This window comes from Ips typographus, linkage group LG12, assembly GCF_016097725.1.
Source record: "Ips typographus isolate SLU linkage group LG12, UJ_Ityp_2.0, whole genome shotgun sequence".
Classification (NCBI taxonomy): domain Eukaryota; kingdom Metazoa; phylum Arthropoda; class Insecta; order Coleoptera; family Curculionidae; genus Ips; species Ips typographus.
The window spans coordinates 2,850,367-2,874,296 of NC_138433.1; the positions used below are offsets into that span (position 1 = coordinate 2,850,367).

The 23,930-nt window shown below is 36.6% G+C and overlaps 1 protein-coding gene across 1 annotated transcript in view; it reads left to right on the forward strand.

Moving 5' to 3' along the window:
• Nucleotides 1-23,930, forward strand: part of Hers (Histone gene-specific Epigenetic Repressor in late S phase) — a 65,002-nt gene that overhangs the window by 20,414 nt on the left and 20,658 nt on the right. The window lies entirely within an intron of this gene.

Consider the following 23,930-nt stretch of genomic DNA (forward strand, 5'->3'; position numbering starts at 1 on the left):
CTCCAAGTGGGTTTTACAAGTGATTTTGTCCCTGACTGTCCTCTCAAACTGTTTCTGACAGTTCAAACTTTCACAGCGTTTTTCTTCCTGACTGTACTTGATTTTTGAGTGTTTTTCTAGGTTAGAGGATAGGAAATTTAATGAGGATTCCAAAAATGTGCTTAAAACTGTCATTCTCTCACTCCAAGTGGGTTTTACAAGTGATTTTGACCCTGACTGTCCTTTCAAACTGTTTCTGACAGTTCAAACTTTCACAGCGTTTTTCTTCCTGACTGTACTCGATTTTTGAGTGTTTTTCTAGGTTATTGGATAGGAAATTTAATGAGGATTCCAAAAATGTCCTTACAACTGTAATTTTCCCACTCCAAGTAGGTTTTACAAGTGATTTTGTCCCTGACTGTCCTCTCAAACTGTTTCTGACAGTTCAAACTTTCACAGCGTTTTTCTTCCTGACTGTACTCGATTTTTGAGTGTTTTTCTAGGTTATTGGATAGGAAATTTAATGAGGATTCCAAAAATGTCCTTAAAACTGTCATTTTCTCACTCCAAGTGGGTTTACAGGCGATTTTGTCCCTGACTGTCCTTTCAAACTGTCTTTCTGGCAGTTCAAATTTTGACAGCGTTTTTCTTCCTGACTGTTAACGTTGATAATAATGGACTGTATTTATTTCTTTGATTTACACTTTATTTCAACTGAAATATACGGAGCAAAGGGGAGGCTCGTGTCCACCTTATAAGACTTGTAGATGCTCTCTCGGTCCGCGGTGTTGCCACTTCTCTCGCACCTCAACATTCCGCCCGCCTTGGAAGTACTCCGGTACTTTCGAAACTATTTAACTAACAACTAATATATAAATTTACGCTTTAAGTCCAATGCTACAAGAAACTTGAACAACTTGCTTATAACTAACTTAATCTAATATTATGTACTACTGTTTCCTTAAAACTTACATTATTGTCATTTAAATAAACCTAACAGTAGCGAAAAAACAAGCCAACAGGCCTTTTACATATCCTTAATATCTTAATTATGATCGGTCTTCTGAGTCCAATCATCATTTGGCAAAACACAAAGCTTGTTTACACCTCTCGTTACGTTGTTATTTCTTACGCGCACTTTCACAACACGTACCACACCGTCCGCTCCAGGCATTAGTTCGGTTACTCGTCCTAGCGGCCAGTTGCAGGGTGGTGCATGATCCTCTTTCAAAATCACTAGCGATCCAATTTGGAGCAAATCTGAAAACTTCTGTTTCCACTTGACTCTGGTCTGTAGTTCACATAAATATTCTTTATGCCACCTAGACCAATAGTGTTGACCCATTACTTGGAGATTCTGCCAGTGTTTTAAACGGTTTTCTGGCACTTGAGTTAAATCTCTTTCTGGAAGAGCTGTTAAGGATTTGCCAATCAGGAAATGCGCAGGAGTTAAAGCTGAACAATCTTCAGGGTCAGACGTCATCGGACATAATGGACGCGAATTTAATATACCCTCGATTTGTGTCAAAATGGTCGCAAGTTCCTCGAACGTTAAAGTCTTATTACCAATTACACGTTTAATATGCGATTTTGAACTTTTAATACCGGCTTCCCAAATGCCTCCGAAGCTAGGCGATTTTGCTGGGATGAAATGCCATTGAATAGTTCGTTTGAGAGTTGATTGGCAATAATTTCAGACTTTTGTTTTTAAAAATTCATAAACAGCTTTAATTTCATTATTCGCGCCTACATAGTTGGTCCCGTTATCGGAATAAATATTTACTGGTCTACCTCGGCGACTAATAAATCGTCTAAATGCAGCCATGAAAGCCTCAGTGGTTAGTTCAGTGACGAGCTCTATATGAACTGCCTTGACGGACATACAGACAAATAAGCACATATAAGCCTTTGTAATCTTTGCTCCCCGAGTTTTCTATCCTTGATATAGAAAGGACCTCCGTAATCAGTACCAACATTTGCAAACGGTGGTGAACTGTTTACTCGACAGGCAGGTAAATCCCCCATCAAATACTCTAACGGTTTTGGGTTCGCCTTAAAGCACACACGCAATTGCGAACAATATTTTTGCAAACACCTCGTCCCGATATCGGCCAAAAACGCTCTCTGATTGAGCAAAGAAGCGTCTGGACACCGCAATGTAATAGTCGTTCATGTTCTTGCGTTATTATTAATTTAGTTAACCGATGTTTACTAGGGAGAATTATCGGGTGTTTTTTGTCAAACGATTGACTCGCGTTCCTTAATCTTTCCTCCTACCCGAATTAAGCCATCATCAATGAATGGATATAAGGTTAACAATTTACTTTTTTTATTAATGGGTTTATTTCGAGAAAGAAGGTCGTATTCGAGTGAAAAACATTGTTTTTGAACGGCCAATAATTAAACATTTTAAAGCTTTGTCAATTTCTAAAGGTAAAAGTGCTCCTAATTGTCTCTGATTTTCTTTAATATTTTTAGTAAACCTTAAAACGTACGCAAGGATTCTTACAATTTTCGGTAGAGACGAAAATCTATTTGTTAACTCTGTTATAACATCGTTTTCTTTTGTTAATAACGTGCAAGTCAGGGAATTGCACTGTTCTGGTATAATTTCTGGCAAAACTTCCGTTGGTAAATTCCATTCAGAAAAATTGAGCTTGAGCCATTTGGGTCCAAACCACCACAACTTACTCTGACTTAAATCTGTTGCTAAAGCACCTCTTGACAATAAGTCAGCGGGATTGTCGCCTGAATTCACATGTCCCCAGTCATTGGCGTTGGACAACGTTTGTATCTCACTTACCCTGTTTGCTACGAAAGTTTTCCATCTGGTTGGGGTACCTCTGATCCACGCTAGTACAATTGTTGAATCCGTCCAAAGGTACTGCTTACTGGGCTTTATTTCCAACGACTCGGCTACCTTTTTTACTAAATTACTCAACAGAACAGCTCCGCATAACTCTAGCCGTGGTATATTTATTTGTTTCAACGGAGCTACCCTCAGACTTTCCACATAATAAATTTGCAACCCACTCCATCGAGGGCAACTGGCAACGAAGATACACGCAAGCTCCATAAGCTTTGTTTGACGCGTCGCAAAATCCATGTATCTCAAAGCAACATACCCATTTATCATGGCATGTCTTGGGATCCTAATGCTACCAATATTGTCCAGATCTCGATGAAACTCACTCCAGGACTCCAGTACTTGCTGTGGTATTTGCTCATCCCAACCTACCTTGTGTTTCCCTAAATCTTGAATGACTATCTTTGCCCTGATTATCAGAGGACCTAAAAGCCCTAAAGGATCAAATATCTGACAAATTATTGATAATATTGCTCTTTTACTAAGACACTCAACATTTAACATATTAGGAACATTGATTTTATAACAGATTAAATCATTGTTGGAATCCCAGTATATTCCAAGAGTTTTATTTTGTTCTCCTTGGCCAATGTGTATCATGCTGACATCTAAACTTTCATCCAGCTCAAACCTTTTCAAGATGTCATCATCATTACATAACCATTTCCGTAGCGAAAACCCGGCTGATCTGAGAACTGAAGTTACGCTTTTTTGGAGTTCTAATATTTCTTCTTGACTGTTCGATCCTGTAAGCAGATCATCCATATAAAAATCCCTTTTTATTATTTTACTAGTATATGGATGCTCGCTTTCTACTTCTTCAGCCAAGTAAAATAAACATTTTACTGCTAGATAAGGCGATGAAGCATTGCCGTAAGTCACGGTATTCAGAGCATAAATCTTAAGTTCATCGGTTTCTGAAAAACGCCAAAATATCCTTTGATATTTTCGCTCATCTGTATCCACCAGTATTTGCCGATACATTTTTGAAATGTCGGCTGTCATGACATATAAATGAGTTCGAAATCTAGTCAATATAGAAAAAATATCTTGTTGTAAGGTCGGCCCTACATACTGGACATCATTGCGGGATAATCCTGTGTCAGTTTTGCAAGAAGAATCGAAGACTACCCTGCACTTAGTAGTTAGACTAGTCGTTTCAAGACCGCATGATGTGGTAGGAAAAAACCTTCACTACTTTCTTCATCACATTCTGACATATGTTTAAGTTCGCAATATTCTCTCATAAAATCGTTATACTCTACTCTAAGTTCTGAGTTTTTAATTAATTTTCGTTCAAGCAGCTCAAATCTTCGCTTGGCAATTTCTTGGGAACTCCCTAACATTTTTAGATTGGGCTTAAACGGTATTTTAACAACAAACCTTCCTGACTCATCTCTTTTGACAGTCTTTGTAAAATAATCTTCACAAATTTTCTCACTCTCAGATAATATTTTAGTCTTACTTAATTCTTCCAATTCCCAAAACTTAACAATACTATTATCTGTTAGTGCGTCTGAATTTATCACCAAATTGCAATAATTAACTTGTGAAATTTGTGAACTGCCAGACATTCCTACTTCTCCTGCAATCACCCAACCAAATAATGTATTTTTTAATACAGGCAAATGTTTTCCTAATGTCTCGTAGCCAGGAATTAAAATTCTCCAAACAATATCAGAACCCAACAGTAAATCTATGTCACTTACCTCGTTTAAATGTAGGATCTGCCAATTTCATCCAAGTTGGAATTTTAATTATCTGTTTATTAAAACTGACAGTTGGTAATTTGCATATTATATTAGGTAAAACAAGACATTTTATTTTTTGCTGAAAATCACCATTACACGATTGAATAGTTAAACTTGCTAATTTATTTACATTTGTAACTGTTTTGACCCAATGCCTTTTACTATATGCTCAATTGGAGTCGATATTAATCCTAAACTGTCGCATAACCTTTCAGATAAAAATTTGATTGTGAACCCCCGTCCAGTAAAGCGCGTGCCTTTATTATTTTACCATTATCTCCCATTAGTAAAACCATCGCAGTCGATAACAAAACTTGGGACGGTCCGCCCAATCGCGCAACGTCGCATTGCGATTCGATATATTTCGATCGGCCCCGGTCCCAACGCGTGCAATGGCGGCGGTCGAATTCTCGGGTGATTCTATAACGTTTTCTTGAGCGCCAGCGGTTGGCACATTTGGTTGATTGTTAGGAATTTCTCGGTCAAAATGTAAAACTGTGTTGTGTGCCTTATGACATTTGAAACATTTTCTCATTTTGCATTTCCAAAATGGATGTGTGTCTCTAAGGCAAATAGAGCACAATTTTAATCTCTTTACTTCGGAAATGCGCCCAGCTACCGACAAACCCAAAATTTACTGCAATTAAATACACTATGTTCTTCATGACAGAAGTAACATTTCATTTTTTCAATAGCCGAAAACCCGTTAGCCTCGAGTTTTCTTGCTAACTTGACTTTCACCTGAGGGTTTATTAAGTTTGCAGCTTTCCAACTTTTCCAGAATATCGCATTTTTGTTTTAAAAATGTATTTATATCATTCATCGTTGGTAAGTCGCCTGTAATTTTAAAACTTTCCCAATCGCGTCTAGTAACTGCATCAAATTTATTACACATAATGTATATAATTAAACGATCCCAAGATTCAGTTTCTTCTCCTAATGCTTTAAGAGCCCGCAAATGTTTTGTGTATGTGTCAAATAAATTTCTTAACTCAACGTGTGACTCTTTAACAATCTTAGGATGTTCAAAATATCTCGAATGTGACTGTGAATAATCATATTTTTGTTTTCAAAACGATCTGACAAACTTTGCCAGGCAACAGCATAATTATCAGAGGATACTTGCAACGACTTAATACTTTGAGCAGCCTCCTTCACTAAAGAGCTCTAAGGTAATAAAACTTCTGTATATTTGTGAGTGTTTCATTATCATGAACCAGTGCTGTAAAAATGTCCTTAAACTCTAACCAATGATTGTAATCACCATCAAAGGTTGGTATTGATATTGGAGGTAATTTTACCATAGAGCGAACCTGATCGTTAGACGTTGAACCAACCACTGATTCAGCATGAACCGCACTCAACCGATCCACTGCAATTAAACTCTCAAAGCGAACCTTTAAAATAGCCTTAACCTCGCCAATCAACTCAAATATATATTTTCAAACAAAGTTCTTTCATTTTCGCCTGCGTCGGAATCATCTAGCAACTCTATATCTGACTGTAGTGTTTCAAACTCTTCGAAAAGAGGTTCTGTTTTTTCCAACCTAACTTGTAACTGATTGTATACACTATCAGGAACATTAATTTTTCCTATAACATTTTCCTGTAAATAAGTTCTCAAACGAGTTAGCTTGGATTTTACAGCACCCCTTTTGGCTTTCAATTCCGTAATGTTAGCCATTTATGACACAGTCGAAGGTATATTTTACAAAATAATAAATAAACTCTACTTGCCGTCTGACCCGTGGCGCAATTTCTTGAAATTGCGTTTTCCTTCAAGTGGCGTCAAGTGCACGACTGCACCGCGTTAATAACTTCGTCGATGTGGCCTTTAGTTTCACTAATATGGGCACTGTTTTTGGTTTATTCTTCTCCAAACTTCACCAAAATCCGGTCGATGGACCAATGTTAACGTTGATAATAATGGACTGTATTTATTTCTTTGATTTACACTTTATTTCAACTGAAATATACGGAGCAAAGGGGAGGCTCGTGTCCACCTTATAAGACTTGTAGATGCTCTCTCGGTCCGCGGTGTTGCCACTTCTCTCGCACCTCAACACTGACTGTACTCGATTTTTGAGTGTTTTTCTACGTTAGAGGATAGGAAATTTAATGAGGATTCCAAAAATGTCCTTACAACTGTAATTTTCTCACTCCAAGTAGGTTTTACAAGTGATTTTGTCCCTGACTGTCCTCTCAAACTGTTATTGACAGTTCAAACTTTGACACCGCTTTTCTCCCTGACTGTACCAAACTTTGTAGTGTTTTTTAGGTGATTGGATAAGAAATTTAATGAGGATTCCAAAAATGTTCTTAAAACTGTCATTTTCTCACTCCAAGTGGGTTTTACAAGTGATTTTGACCCTGACTGTCCTTTCAAACTGTTTCTGACAGTTCAAACTTTCACAGCGTTTTTCTTCCTGACTGTACTTGATTTTTGAGTGTTTTTCTAGGTTAGAGGATAGGAAATTTAATGAGGATTCCAAAAATGTCCTTACAACTGTAATTTTCCCACTCCAAGTAGGTTTTACAAGTGATTTTGTCCCTGACTGTCCTCTCAAACTGTTTCTGACAGTTCAAACTTTCACAGCGTTTTTCTTCCTGACTGTACTCGATTTTGAGTGTTTTTCTAGGTTATTGGATAGGAAATTTAATGAGGATTCCAAAAATGTCCTTAAAACTGTCATTTTCTCACTCCAAGTGGGTTTTACAGGCGATTTTGTCCCTGACTGTCCTTTCAAACTGTCTTTCTGGCAGTTCAAATTTTGACAGCGTTTTTCTTCCTGACTGTACTCGATTTTTGAGTGTTTTTCTACGTTAGAGGATAGGAAATTTAATGAGGATTCCAAAAATGTCCTTACAACTGTAATTTTCTCACTCCAAGTAGGTTTTACAAGTGATTTTGTCCCTGACTGTCCTCTCAAACTGTTATTGACAGTTCAAACTTTGACACCGCTTTTCTCCCTGACTGTACCAAACTTTGTAGTGTTTTTTAGGTGATTGGATAAGAAATTTAATGAGGATTCCAAAAATGTTCTTAAAACTGTCATTTTCTCACTCCAAGTGGGTTTTTACAAGTGATTTTGACCCTGACTGTCCTTTCAAACTGTTTCTGACAGTTCAAACTTTCACAGCGTTTTTCTTCCTGACTGTACTCGATTTTTGAGTGTTTTTCTAGGTTATTGGATAGGAAATTTAATGAGGATTCCAAAAATGTCCTTAAAACTGTAATTTTCTCACTCCAAGTGGGTTTACAGGCGATTTTGTCCCTGACTGTCCTTTCAAACTGTCTTTCTGGCAGTTCAAATTTTGACAGCGTTTTTCTTCCTGACTGTACTCGATTTTTGAGTGTTTTTCTACGTTAGAGGATAGGAAATTTAATGAGGATTCCAAAAATGTTCTAAAAACTGTCATTTTCTTACTCCAAGTGGGTTTTACGAGTGATTTGTCCCTGACTGTCCTTTCAAACTGTCTTTCAGGCAGTTCAAACTTTAAATTTGAAAAATTACCAATTTGGCAACATTGCAAAAATTAGATAGTAAATTCAGGAAATAATCAGTTTGGCAACATTGCACGTCAATCTAATTGCCGGGTAAAATTTAACTTTTAATGTTAGGTTAGGTTTACCTAATTGGCACAACTGTCACGTGACCGTGACTGTCAAAATTCAGTGGTTAATTCGTTTAAAATGGCAAAGTCTTTCTCTATCTCACTCTGACATTTCTCACACTTAAATCTCTATCTCTATCAAAAAGCGATTATGACGTCATTTAAAATTGTGGCACGTGGTACCACCCAGAAACCCCAATTAATGTACCATAAACCGATTCGAATGGGTGGGGAGGACCACCTTGAGCAGGTGAGAGAGACCCATCTGGCGATGGGTTTTTTCGGTGATGCAGAGAGAGATGAAAGAGAGATTTGGCTTTGTTCGTTATACAGGGTGGCACAAATTGTTCAATTCATTTCCACCCTGTTGCCAGTTTTATTATAATTTAAAAAAAAAATGCTGAAATTACCCGAATAAACTGGTTTAAATTCCTATATTCAGGTAATTTTTGATCTAAATTACACTGCATTTGGTGTGGTTTAACTTTGACGCCCTCTAGCGGGCAAACGGGGCAACGTAGCCCGGCCCTGTCAACGTCACGTGATAGCCCCATTTATTAGCTTTATTTTGTTTTCTGTCATGTTTTACCGGAATGTTTCAAATAAGCGAGTTATTTGAGATTTTATGGGAAAATGTACGGAATTTTTACTCAAAATGACTGGTTGCGCTGGCCTACTATACTAAGCGCGGCCATTTTGGATTTCGACCTGTCAAAGTGACTTTTTCTACTAAATTTGACCTGGGGAACACGAATCTGGTGTCTGTTTTGCTCTAACTGGGACAGTTTTGACAGTGACCTTGGATTTGTGACGTTTTTGACAGTTTTCAGGGCGTGGCACCCTAAAAAAATGACATTTCGACAAATGACACCTCACGTCACGTTTCTACCGTTAACCTAAACTAATTAAGGCAGAGAAAGTTGATTTTGAAAATTGAAAATTTTTCCAAAAAAAAAATTCCTGGGGTCCCCCCTTAGAAAAATGTCAAAAATCTAGTTTTTAATTTTTCACGTCAAACGGTGCGTTTTACAAAAAAATGTCATATTTCATAAAAGTTGCGTTTCACCGAGTTGCATTGACGATAAAAATTTCACAACGCAAACTCAAACCGTTTTGGAGATATCGAGGAAAATGTCCGAAAAAAATTAATCAACTTTGACGCGCTCTAGCGGCCAAACAGCGCAACTTAGCCAGGTCCTGTCAACGTCACGTGATAGCCCCGTTTATAAGCTATCTTTGATCATCTGACATGTTTATACAGAATGTTTCAAATAAGCGAGTTATTGGGGATTTTTTGGAAAAGTGCACCGAAATTTTGTCCAAATGATGGTTTTACCTGACCTGTCAAAATGACTTTTTCTACTAAATTTGACCTGGGAAACACGATTTTCATGACAGTTTCACTCGAACTGCACAGATTTTGACGAAAACATGGTTCTAATTACTGTCATTTTTGACAGTGACAATTATTGTCAAAAATAGCCGTTACTTAGTTCCTGTCAAAATTAAAAAAAAAAAAACATTTTAGACCAATTTTGTCACTTTCTGGTTAAGTTAACCTCAACCTAATTTTGACAGATACTTTGTTTAAATAAGTGTCATTTTTGACAGGTGACAATTTTTGTTAAAATTTGCCTTTCGCTGGTTTCCTGTCAAAAATACATTTTAGGCAAACATTCAAATTTTCTAGTTAAGTTAACCTGATTTTGACAAGAACATTGTTCCAATTACTGTCATTTTTGACAGGTCACGAACAATGTCAAAAGTTGGCTTTTCTGACTTTATGTCAAAATTCAAAAATACATTTTAGGTCAGTTTCACACTTTCTGGTAACTTTTAACCTTAACTTATCCAAAAATCGTCCGACTCACCAGCCTGACCAAATGACCATTTTGACAGTGAAGAACTCGGTTATTTGACAACTTACGTCAAAATGTCAAAGAAGGTAAAAGATAGTCCAGACTATGAGGTTTTCAAAAATATAATTACATAAAACTGTATCGTTACTGGTTTGACCGCTAGAGAGCGCCAATAACCAGCTTGTCAGACCAAAATTGCAGTGTTAATCATTTTGACAATCTTCTCTTTGACAGTGAATACTTCGGTTATTTGACAAGTAACATCAAAATGTCAAAGAAAGTAAAAGATAGTCCAGACTGTGCGGTTTCCAAAAATGTGATTACATGAAGCTGTATCTTTGCTGGTTTGGCCGCTAGAGGACGCCAAAACCCAGCTTGTCAAACTAAATCTTCATTTTGACACTGTTTTTTTAAACTTGACTTTATACCCATCGTGACAATCGATTTTGTCCAAATTTGAACACTCTGTATCATAAAAAAACAATTGACGAACGACCGTGAATGGCGTCTTTTTTGCGGCATATTTCCGCCGATTTCAACTTGGTCCACCCTGTATATTAATACTCCTTTTCTTACGGAACCGGCCAGCTGTTCGGTGTGCGTAACCCTCTTCGAACAGCTGTCCGACGACGGAAGAAACGGTTTGTTTGCCTTTCTTCTGCACCATCTTCCTTCCGAAACGGTCGACGTTGGCGCTGCAAGGTCACGTGACGTCAAACGTCACTCGAAACCGCTCCTAGAAATGTCAAAAAGTGACAATTGACCGATGTCGATGACAGAAAAGTGACGCATTTTTTTTTGACATTCTGTCACTTTTGACAGCTGTCACTCGCGAACCTCCTACTCGGTCACTCGGTAGACTATTTGGGAATTTTTTCATATTTTTTTTCGTTGCTTAGTTTGTCCGCCAGAGGGCCGAAAGTCACATGACCTTTTTCGTTAGAAAAATTCTGTAAATCCACTGTTTTTTTCTTGACACTCTGTCACTTTTGCCATCTGTCGCACATAATAACCAGAAATTCTCTTAAAGTCACGTGACAACTGTCATAAATGTCAAAAGTTGCCTCGATCGAGACGTATGAATTTTTTCCTTTTTGTTAGTAAAACAAACTTGATAGCTTTATGGGAAGATTTTTGACAGTCGTGACGTTTCAATCCGATTGAAACGTGTCTTAAAGTCACGTGACTAGTGTCAGTTACGTCATAACTGTCAAAATTTGTCTCGGTCCTGACGGAAAACTATAAAAGTGACCGTCTTGTCTTGTTCTGGAAACAGTTACTTTATAGTTTTATGGGGGGGGTTTTTGACAGTTGTGACGTCACAATGAGTTTGAAAAATTTTGTAAGGTCACGTGACAACTGTCATTTACACCATCAATGTCATTTTCTCACTCCCGAGTGGGTTTTACAAGTGATTTTATCCTTGACTGTCTTTTCAAACTGTGTTTCTTACAATTTAAACTTTGACACCGCTTTTTCCAATGACTGTACCAAATTTGTAGTGTTTTTTCATGTTGTTGGATAGGAAATTTGATGAGGATTCCAAAAATGTGCTTAAAACTATCATTTTCTCACTCCAAGTGGGTTTTACAGGTGATTTTGTCTTTGACTGTCCCTTCAAACTGGGTTACTGTCAGTTCAAATTTTGACACCGCTTTTCTCCCTGACTGTATCAAATTTTTTAGTGTTTTTTTATGTTATTGGATAGGAAATTTAATGAGGATTCCAAAAATGTGCTTAAAACTGTCATTTTTTTACTCCAAGTGGGTTTTACACGGGATTTTGTCGTTGACTGTCTTTTCAAACTGTGCTTCTGACAATGGAAACTTTGACACCGCTTTTATCCTTGACTGTATCAAATTTTGTAATGTTTTTTCATGTTATTGGATAGGCAATTTGATGAGAATTCCAAAAATGTGCTTAAAACTGTCATTTTCCCACTCCAAGTGTGTTTTACAAGCGATTTTGTCCTTGACTGTCCTTTCAAACTGTGTTTCTGTCAGTTCAAAGTTTGACACCGCTTTTTTAACTGACTGTACCAAATTTTTAGTGTTTTTTCATGTTGTTGGATAGGAAATTTGATGAGGATTCCAAAAATGTGCTTAAAACTATCATTTTCTCACTCCAAGTGGGTTTTACAGGTGATTTTGTCCTTGACTGTCTTTACAAACTGTATTTCTGACAATGGAAGCTTTGACACCGCTTTTTTAACTGACTGTACCAAATTTGTAGTGTTTTTTTCATGTTGTTGGATAGGAAATTTGATGAGGATTCCAAAAATGTGCTTAAAAACTATCATTTTCTCACTCCAAGTGGGTTTTACAGGTGATTTTGTCTTTGACTGTCCCTTCAAACTGGGTTACTGTCAGTTCAAATTTTGACACCGCTTTTTCTCCCTGACTGTATCAAATTTTTTAGTGTTTTTTTATGTTATTGGATAGGAAATTTAATGAGGATTCCAAAAATGTGCTTAAAACTGTCATTTTTTTACTCCAAGTGGGTTTTACACGGGATTTTGTCGTTGACTGTCTTTTCAAACTGTGCTTCTGACAATGGAAACTTTGACACCGCTTTTATCCTTGACTGTATCAAATTTTGTAATGTTTTTTCATGTTATTGGATAGGCAATTTGATGAGAATTCCAAAAATGTGCTTAAAACTGTCATTTTCCCACTCCAAGTGTGTTTTACAAGCGATTTTGTCCTTGACTGTCCTTTCAAACTGTGTTTCTGTCAGTTCAAAGTTTGACACCGCTTTTTTAACTGACTGTACCAAATTTTTAGTGTTTTTTCATGTTGTTGGATAGGAAATTTGATGAGGATTCCAAAAATGTGCTTAAAACTATCATTTTCTCACTCCAAGTGGGTTTTACAGGTGATTTTGTCCTTGACTGTCTTTACAAACTGTATTTCTGACAATGGAAGCTTTGACACCGCTTTTTTAACTGACTGTACCAAATTTGTAGTGTTTTTTCATGTTGTTGGATAGGAAATTTGATGAGGATTCCAAAAATGTGCTTAAAACTATCATTTTCTCACTCCAAGTGGGTTTTACAGGTGATTTTGTCTTTGACTGTCCCTTCAAACTGGGTTACTGTCAGTTCAAATTTTGACACCGCTTTTCTCCCTGACTGTATCAAATTTTTTAGTGTTTTTTTATGTTATTGGATAGGAAATTTAATGAGGATTCCAAAAATGTGCTTAAAACTGTCATTTTTTTACTCCAAGTGGGTTTTACACGGGATTTTGTCGTTGACTGTCTTTTCAAACTGTGCTTCTGACAATGGAAACTTTGACACCGCTTTTATCCTTGACTGTATCAAATTTTGTAATGTTTTTTCATGTTATTGGATAGGCAATTTGATGAGAATTCCAAAAATGTGCTTAAAACTGTCATTTTCCCACTCCAAGTGTGTTTTACAAGCGATTTTGTCCTTGACTGTCCTTTCAAACTGTGTTTCTGTCAGTTCAAAGTTTGACACCGCTTTTTTAACTGACTGTACCAAATTTTTAGTGTTTTTTCATGTTGTTGGATAGGAAATTTGATGAGGATTCCAAAAATGTGCTTAAAACTATCATTTTCTCACTCCAAGTGGGTTTTACAGGTGATTTTGTCCTTGACTGTCTTTACAAACTGTATTTCTGACAATGGAAGCTTTGACACCGCTTTTTTAACTGACTGTACCAAATTTGTAGTGTTTTTTCATGTTGTTGGATAGGAAATTTGATGAGGATTCCAAAAATGTGCTTAAAACTATCATTTTCTCACTCCAAGTGGGTTTTACAGGTGATTTTGTCTTTGACTGTCCCTTCAAACTGGGTTACTGTCAGTTCAAATTTTGACACCGCTTTTCTCCCTGACTGTATCAAATTTTTTAGTGTTTTTTTATGTTATTGGATAGGAAATTTAATGAGGATTCCAAAATGTGCTTAAAACTGTCATTTTTTTACTCCAAGTGGGTTTTACACGGGATTTTGTCGTTGACTGTCTTTTCAAACTGTGCTTCTGACAATGGAAACTTTGACACCGCTTTTATCCTTGACTGTATCAAATTTTGTAATGTTTTTTCATGTTATTGGATAGGCAATTTGATGAGAATTCCAAAAATGTGCTTAAAACTGTCATTTTCCCACTCCAAGTGTGTTTTACAAGCGATTTTGTCCTTGACTGTCCTTTCAAACTGTGTTTCTGTCAGTTCAAAGTTTGACACCGCTTTTTTAACTGACTGTACCAAATTTTTAGTGTTTTTTCATGTTGTTGGATAGGAAATTTGATGAGGATTCCAAAAATGTGCTTAAAACTATCATTTTCTCACTCCAAGTGGGTTTTACAGGTGATTTTGTCCTTGACTGTCTTTACAAACTGTGTTTCTGACAATGGAAGCTTTGACACCGCTTTTTTAACTGACTGTACCAAATTTGTAGTGTTTTTTCATGTTGTTGGATAGGAAATTTGATGAGGATTCCAAAAATGTGCTTAAAACTGTCATTTTCTCATTCCAAGTGGGTTTTACAGACAATTTTGTCCCTGACTGTCCTTTCAAACTGTGTTTCTGACAATTGAAACTTTGACACCGCTTTTCTCCCTGACTGTACTAAATTTTGACGTGTTTTTTTAGGTTATTGGATAGGAAATTTAATGAGGATTCCAAAAATGTGCTTGAAACTGTCATTTTCTCACTCCAAGTAGGTTTTACAGGTGATTTTGTCCTTGACTGTCCCTTCAAACTGTGTTTCTGTCAGTTCAAAGTTTGACACCGCTTTTCTCCCTGACTGTACCAAATTTTTAGTGTTTTTTCATGTTATTGGATAGGAAATTTGATGAGGATTCCAAAATTGTGCTTAAAACTGTCATTTTCTCACTCCAAATAGGTTTTACAGATGATTTTGTCCCTGACTGTCCTTTCAAACTGTGTTTCTGACAATGGAAACTTTGACACCGCTTTTTTAACTGACTGTACCAATTTTTTTGTGTTTTTTCGTGTTGTTGGATAGGAAATTTGATGGGGATTCCAAAAATGTGCTTGAAACTGTCATTTTCTCATTCCAAGTGGGTTTTACAGACAATTTTGTCCCTGACTGTCCTTTCAAACTGTGTTTCTGACAATTGAAACTTTGACACCGCTTTTCTCCCTGACTGTACTAAATTTTGAAGTGTTTTTTTAGGTTATTGGATAGGAAATTTAATGAGGATTCCAAAAATGTGCTTGAAACTGTCATTTTCTCACTCCAAGTAGGTTTTACAGGTGATTTTGTCCTTGACTGTCCCTTCAAACTGTGTTTCTGTCAGTTCAAAGTTTGACACCGCTTTTCTCCCTTACTGTACCAAATTTTTAGTGTTTTTTCATGTTATTGGATAGGAAATTTGATGAGGATTCCAAAAATGTGCTTAAAACTGTAATTTTCTCACTCCAAGTAGGTTTTACAGATGATTTTGTCCCTGACTGTCCTTTCAAACTGTGTTTCTGACAATGGAAACTTTGACACCGCTTTTTTAACTGACTGTACCAAATTTTTTGTGTTTTTTTCATGTTGTTGGATAGGAAATTTGATGGGGATTCCAAAAATGTGCTTAAAATTGTCATTTTCTCACTCCAAGTGGATTTTGCAGACGTTTTTGTCCCTGACTGTCCTTTAAACTGTGTTCAAATTTCAAACCATAATTTTAAATAATATCTCAAAAACGGTAAAAGTTACGAAAATTTTGAAAGAGACCAAAATAGTTCCCAATCGCTTCCTTAACCTAACACCGTAAGTTTGCGGAACAGTTTTTGCTTCCAGTATACAGGGTGTGCGCGAAAAGTATGGTGATTGACTGTTTTTGGTCACCCTGTACGCAATTTTTTGGACAGAATTTTTTGCTCAACACCACTGGAAAGAGCAGTTCAAGACGGTTAATTTGAGTGGTTCAACCACCCTGAACCCCAGAAAATAACCGCGTTACAGGGTGTTTAAATTTCAAACCACATTTTTAGCTGATTTGAATTTTTTTGCAACCAAACCAGTTTTTGGTAAATATCTCAGAAACGGTGAAAGTTAGGAAAATTTTGAAAGAGACCAAAAATGTCCGTTATTACTTCCTTAACCCAACACCGCAAGTTTGCGGCACAGTTTCAGCTTCCAGTATACAGGGTGAGCAGGAAAAGTTGACAAAAAAAAAAAAAACAACGGGAGCAACGTCACGTAACCGAAAACTGTTTACCTTTTGTTTTTCACACACACGCGCAAAAACACATTCAAGATCAAATCCAGATCATCGCGGGTAGCGGTGACTGGCGTGACGTCACTCCCTCCACTCTGATTGGCCGCGAGAGAAAGAGAGAGAGGGAAAACGAGGTTTACAACGGAGTAAAGTGAACCCGATCGGAAAAAGGTTAGTTCACTCGTGCAAATCGTGCGGTAAACTGCGTTTACAGGCTGACAATATACAGGGTGATGCGGTAAAATGCGTTTACAGTCCAAGCGGAGAATATACAGGGTGACGCGATAAAATGCGGTGATTGTGTTTTGTTTTTGCGGTGTTGCCACGATGAAAATCCCGTGTAAATTGTGCGAAACGTCGGCAAAAGAGCAATTATTGCTGGGATGCACGCATTCGATGGCAGCTTACGCGGTGCCCCCCTTAAGTATGCCCCCCTTAAGGGATGTGATGCTCGCCTGCTTGTTGAAAGGTTCGTTGTGCGTAAAGGCGATTTTTGCTCGTCATTCCCCCGCTTTACTGCGGGAAATCCCATTGAAACGTCCAGGTTTTTCGAGGCAATTTGAGCCTTAACGACTTTCGCGCTTTTATACCTCCACGAGCTAGTTTTTTTGTTTTTTTATTTGACGTATCGGTAAATTGACATTGTCAACTGTCAAAATTCTAATTTTCAAACGTCAACTGTCAAAATTGCGTCCGTAAAACTGTCAAACTTGCTTAACTTAACAGAGTCACTTTAAATTGTAATTTAACAGTGTTTGACGTGTGATTCAATTTGACATTTCAGTGACAGCTGTCAAAATGTGTATTTGACGTGTGATTCAATGTGAAATTTCAGTGACAGCTGTCAAAATTGCGTCCCTAAAACTGTAAAACTGTCAAACTTGCTTAACTTAACAGAGTCACTTTAAATTGTAATTTAACAGTGTTTGACGTGTAATTCAGTTTGACATTTCAGTGACAGCTGTCAAAATGTGTATTTGACGCGTGATTCAATGTGACATTTCGGTGACAGCTGTCAAAATTACGTCCATGAAGGTGTAAAACTGTCAAACTTGCTTGGTATAGCTGATTTGTTTTGAAAAGTGATTTGACGTGTGTTTTACTGTTTTATACCTCCATAAGTCTGGTTTGACTGGTTTTTTTGGCCAGAATAGGGCTTATTTGACATATTAGTGGACTAATATTCGAACGTCAACTGTCAAAATGACGTCCATGAAGCTGTAAAACTGTCAAACTTGCTTTGCATAGCAAATTCACTGTAAAATAGTAGTTTGACTGTATTTTACACCTCCATGGTCGTATTTGAAGCTGGATATTGTATTTGACGTGTAATTCAATGTGACATTTCAGTGACAGCTGTCAAAATGACATCCATGAAGCTGTAAAACTGTCAAACTTGCTTAACGTGTCAGACATGTGACATTTCAGTGACAGCTGTCAAAATTACGTCAGTAAAACTGTAACACTACCAATTTCTTATAAAAATGTAGCAATGTTGCCAAATTGGCATTTTTCCTAATTTACCAACAAATATTTGCAACGTTGCCTAATTGCCATTTTTGATAAAATTTTCGCAATGTTGCCAAATGATATGTTTTCTTAATTTGTGTAAAATTGTTTGCAATGTTGCCAAATTTACTATTTTTTTTAATTTTTGATAAAACGTTAACAGTTTTGCCAAATTGTATTTTTTTGCAATGTTGCCAAACTTACTATTTTTTTTAATTTGTGGAAATTTTTTTGCAATGTTGCCAAATTTACTATTTTTTGGAATTTTTGATAAAATCTTAACAGTTTTGCCAAATTGTAATTTTTTGCAATGTTGCCAAATTTGCAATATTGTCACATTTTCCACGTTTTTTTTTGCCAAATTTGCAACGTTGCCACATTTTCCTCATTCGTTCGTTTATCTAATCGACTTCTGGGAAATGGAAAAAACCCTGTTTACACGATAAGAAACCCTAAAATTGGCTGAATTGTTCGATTGTAAACTGGGTTTTTTTTTGATGATTTTTCAGCCTCAAATACGCTAAATTCTCGATAATTTTTCGTTTGGGATATTTTTATCTTTCGCGGTCGTAAACCTATAAATACGCGCGCACGTCCGTCGTTTCGCTATTATTAATATGTCGATGGTAAAAGTGGTAAAACGCGCGTCTAGCCCGTTCGAATCAACAAAATTCCGGCTGCAAACTGTCAAAATTACCTGTCACATACAGATGCAGCTTCGTGTAATCGTATTTTTGGAAACCTCATAGTCTGGACTGTCTTTTACCTTCTTTGACATTTTGACGTAACTTGTCAAATAACCGAGTTATTCACTGTCAAAGGGAACAATGTCAAAATTACCATTTAGTTTGACAAGCTGAGTTTTGGCGCCCTCTAGCGGCCAAACCAGCAAAGATACAGCTTCATGTAATCATATTTTTGAAAACCTCATAGTCTGGACTATCTTTTACCTTCTTTGACATTTTGACGTTACTTGTCAAATAACCGAATTATTCACTGTCAAAGAGAAGATTGTCAAAATGGTTAACAGGGCAGTTTTGGTCTGACAAGCTGGTTTTTCGCGCCCTCTAGCGGCCAAACCAGTAACGATACAGTCTTATGTGATCATATTTTTGGAAACCTCATAATCCGGACTATCTTTTACTTTCTTTGACATTTTGACGTAACTTGTCAAATAACCGAGTTATTAACTGTCAAAGGAAACAATGTCAAAATGACTATTTAGTTTGACAAGCTGGGTTTTGCCGCCCTCTAGCGGCCAAACCAGTAACGATACAGTCTTATGTAATCATATTTTTGAAAACCTCATAGTCTGGACTATCTTTTACTTTCTTTGACATTTTGACGTAAGTTGTCAAATAACCGAGTTATTCACTGTCAAAGAGAAGATTGTCAAAATGGTTAACACTGCAATTTGGGTCTGACAAGCTGGTTTTTGGCGCCTTCTAGCGGCCAAACCAGCAAATTAACAGCTTCATGTAATCATATTTTTGGAAACCTCATAATCCGGACTATCTTTTACCTTCTTTGACATTTTGACGTAACTTGTCAAATAACTGAGTTATTAACTGTCAAATAGAAAATTGTCAAAATGGTTAAAACTGCAATTTTAGTTTGACAAGCTGGGTTTTGGCGCCCTCTAGCGGCCAAACCAGCAACGATACAGCTTCATGTAATCATATTTTTGGAAACCTCATAGTCTGGACTATCTTTTACCTTCTTTGACATTTTGACGTAACCTGTCAAATAACCGAGTTATTAACTGTCAAAATGGTCACTTGGTCGGGCTGGTGAGTCGGACGATTTTTGGCTAAGTTAAGGTTAAAAGTTAACAGAAAGTGTGAAAACTGTCCTAAAATGTATTTTTGAATTTTGACATAAAGTCAGAAAAGACAATTTTTGACATTGTTAGTGACCTGTCAAAAATGACAGTAATTGGAACAATGTTCTTGTCAAAATCCGGTTAACTTAACCAGAAAATTTGAATATTTGCCTAAAATGTATTTTTGACAGGAAACCAGCAAATTTTAACAAAAATTGTCACCTGTCAAAAATGACAGTTATTGCAACAAAGTATCTGTCAAAATTAGGTTGAGGTTAACTTTACCAGAAAGTGACAAAAATGGCCTAAAATGTGTTTTTTTTTTGAATTTTGACAGGAACTAAGTAAATGCAATTTTAGACAATAATTGTCACCTGTCAAAAATGACAGTAATTAGAACAATGTTTTGGTCAAAATCTGTGCAGTTCGAGTGAAACTGTCATGAAAATCGTGTTCCCAGGTGAAATTTAGTGGAAAAAGTCATTTTGACAGGTCAAAATCCAATATGGCCGCGGTCAGGTAAAACCGTCATTTGGACAAAATTTCGGTGCACTTTTCCAAAAAATCCCCAATAACTCGCTTATTTGAAACATTCTGCATAAACGTGTCAGATGATCAATGATAGCTTACGAATGGGGCTATCACGTGACGTTGACAGGACCTGGCTAGGTTGCGCCGTTTGGCCGCTAGAGCGCGTCAAAGTTGATTAACTTTTTTCGGACTGTCAAAAACGTCACTGACAAAATTTTGCAAACTAGAGCAAAACGGACATTAAATTCGTGTTCTCCAGGCTAAAATTAGTCAAAATGGCCACCTTGACAGGTCGGAATCCAATATGGCCGCCGTTAGTATAGTAGGCCAAGAAAAACCCACTTTTGAAGCAAAATTCAGTGCACTTTTACAAAAAATCCTAAATAACTCGCTTATTTGAAACATTCTGTATAAACGTATCAGATGATCAAAGGTGGCTAATGAATGGGGCTGTCACGTGACGTTGACATGACCTGGCTAAGTTGCACCGTTTCGCCGCTAGAGGGAGTCAAAGTTGATTCACTTTTTTCAAACATTTTCTTAAATATCTCCAAAACGGTTTGAGTTATGGGTGTGAAATTTTTACCTTTTATGCAACTCGGTAAAACGCAACTTTTATTATAAATAACATTTTTTTGTAAAAGTCACCGTTTGACGTAAAAAATTAAAAAACTAGATTTTTGACATTTTTCTAAGGGGGGACCACAGGAATTTTTTTGGAAAAATTTTGAATTTTGAAAATTGATTTTTTTTGTCTTAATTAGTTTAGATTAATGGTGGAAATGTGACGTGAGGTGTCATTTGTCGAAATGTCATTTTTTTAGGGTGTCACGCCCTGAAAACTGTCAAAAATGCCCTAATTACCAGGTCAGTGACAAAATGGCGGCAGCTAGAGCAAAACCGACATTAAATTCGTGTTCCCCAGGTCAAGTTTAGTAGAAAAAGTCACTTTGACAAGTCAAAATCCAATATGGCCGCGGTCAGTATAGTAGGCCAAGAAAAACCCACTTTTGAACCAAAATTCGGTGCACTTTTACAAAAAATCCTAAATAACTCGCTTTTTTGGAACATTCCGTATATACGTGTCAGATGATCAATGATAGCTTACGAATGGGGCTATCACGTGACGTTGACAGGACCTGGCTAGGTTGCGCCGTTTGGCCGCTAGAGCGCGTCAAAGTTGATTAATTTTTTTCGGACATTTTCCTCGATATCTCCAAAACGGTTTGAGTTTGCGTTGTGAAATTTTTACCATGAATGCAACTCGGTGAAACACAACTTTTATTAAAAATAACATTTTTTTGTAAAAGTCACCGTTTGACGTGAAATATTAAAAAACTGGATTTTTGACATTTTTCTAAGGGGGGACCCCAGGAATTTTTTTGGAAAAATTTTGAATTTTAAAAATCAACTTTCTCTGCCCTAATTAGTTTAGGTTAACGGTGGAAACGTGACGTGAGGTGTCATTTATCGAAATGTCATTTTTTTAGGGTGCCACGCCCTGAAAACTGTCAAAAACGTCACAAATCCAAGGACACTGTCAAAACTGTCCCAGTTACAGCAAAACAGACACCAGATTCGGGTTCCCCAGGTCAAACTTAGTAGAAAAAGTCACTTTGACAGCTCGAAATCCAAAATGGCCGCTGTCAGTATAGTAGGCCAAGAAAACTAGTCATTTTGAGTAAAAATTCCGTACATTTTCCCATTCAATCTCAAATAACTCGCTTATTTGAAACATTCCGGTAAAACACGACAGAAAACAAAACAAAGCTAATAAACGGGGCTATCACGTGACGTTGACAGGACCGGGCTAAGTCGCCCCGTTCGGCCGCTAGAGGGCGTCAAAGTTGTCTCTGGTGTTTTTTACGGTTTGAATGGCCGCCGGCGATCAGGTGTGCACCGACAAACCAGTCGGCGAACAGTTTTTTTCGTATTAACCTGTTTATTAACCATAAATCGGCCAATAAAAGTCCTTGACCGACTTAACCGATAGCGGTTAACTTTAACCGAGACTGGCGAATTTAAGCCTTAACTTTTAACCTCAAAAAAAGTAGAAATCGCGCATTTTAACCGTGCCAAGGAAGATCTCGTGCACTTTCTCTTTACATTTTACACACTCTGACCTCTCTCTCTCTCTCTTTCTCTATTATAATCGAGTAGAAATCGATTTTACCGGCCGCAATTCCACTACAGTACAGTGCGAATCAAAGTAAATTGCGATGACGTCACGCGCCAGAACTTTCTCGCACGTTTCCGGAAGCTTCCAGGACTTCTGCAAGCTTTGAACAGCATCCAGAACGTTCCAAAAGATTCCAGATGTTTCTGAAATTTTCTAGAATATCTAGAAGCTTCCAAAAGCTTCTAGAAACTTTCCAGCATATTTTGGAAGTTTTTACCCCTTCCAGAATCCTTTCCAGTACATTCCAGCTGTTTCTAAAATTTTCTAGAATATCTAGAAGCTTCTAAAATCTTCCAGAATCCTTTCCAGTACATTCCAGCTGTTTCTAGAAATTTATGGAATGTCTAGAAGCTTTCAAAAGCTTCTAGAAACTTTCCAGCATATTCTGGAAGTTTTTAGAAGCTTCCAGAACTTCTGTAAGCTTTGAAAAGCTTTCAGAACCTTCCAGAATTCTTTCTAACATTTTCTAGAATATCTAGAAGCTTCCAAAAGCGTTCAGAATCTTCCAGAAACTTTCCAGTACATTTCAGCTGTTTCTAAAATTTTCTAGAATGTCTAGAAGCTTTCAGAAGCTTCCAGAAACTTTCCAGCATATTCTGGAAGTTTTTAGAAATTTTCAGAACTTCTGTAACCTTTGAAAAGCATTCAGAACCTTCCAGAATTCTTTCCAGTACATTCCAGCTGTTTCTAAAATTTTCTAGAATGTCTAGAAGCTTCCAGTAACTTTCCAGCACATTCTGGAAGTTTTTAGAAGTTTTCAGATCTTCGGTAAGCTTCTAGAAGGTTCTGAAACCTTCCAGAATTCTTTCCAGTACATTCCAGCTGTTTCTAGAAATTTCTAGATTATCTAGAAGCTTCCAAAAGCTTTCAGAACCTTTCCAGAAACTTTCCAGCATATTCTGGAAGTTTCTAAAAGCTTCCAAAACGTCTACGAGCTTCCAAAAACATTCTAGAATTTTTAAAATTATGTAAAATCGATTTTTGTCAATTAAAGTGTCATTTTGACAATTTTGACGTTTTTTTTTTTTCAATTTAAAAAAATTTTTTGAAAAAATTCAAAAAGTGTGTTTTTTTAAGGAATTTAATTTTTTAGAATTTTTAAAATGACGTAAAATTGATTTGCCTGATTAAAACTGTCATTTTGACAGGTTTTTTCAATTCTCAAAAATTAAAAAAACATCAAAAAACGTGTTTTTCTGATTGAATTTGATTTTTTAGAATTTATAAAAAGGTGTAAAATTGGTTAGCCTAATTAAAGATGTCATTTTGACAGGTTTTTTCGATTTTCAAAAAAATTTTGAAAAATTTCAAAAAGTGTGTTTTTTGATGGAACTTGATTTTATAGAATTCTTAAAATAACATAAAATTAATTTGCAGTATTTAAAATGTCATTTTGACAGGTCTTTTAATTTCTCAAAATTTTTTAAAAATTTCAAAAACTGTGTTTTTTTTTATGGAATTTGATTTTTTAGAATTTTTAAAAAGACGTAAAATTGGTTAGCCTAATTAAAGATGTCATTTTGACAGGTTTTTTTCGATTTTCAAAATTTTTTAAACAATTCAAAAAGTGTGTTTTTTGATGGAAATTGATTTTTTGGAAAATTTAAAACGACGTAAA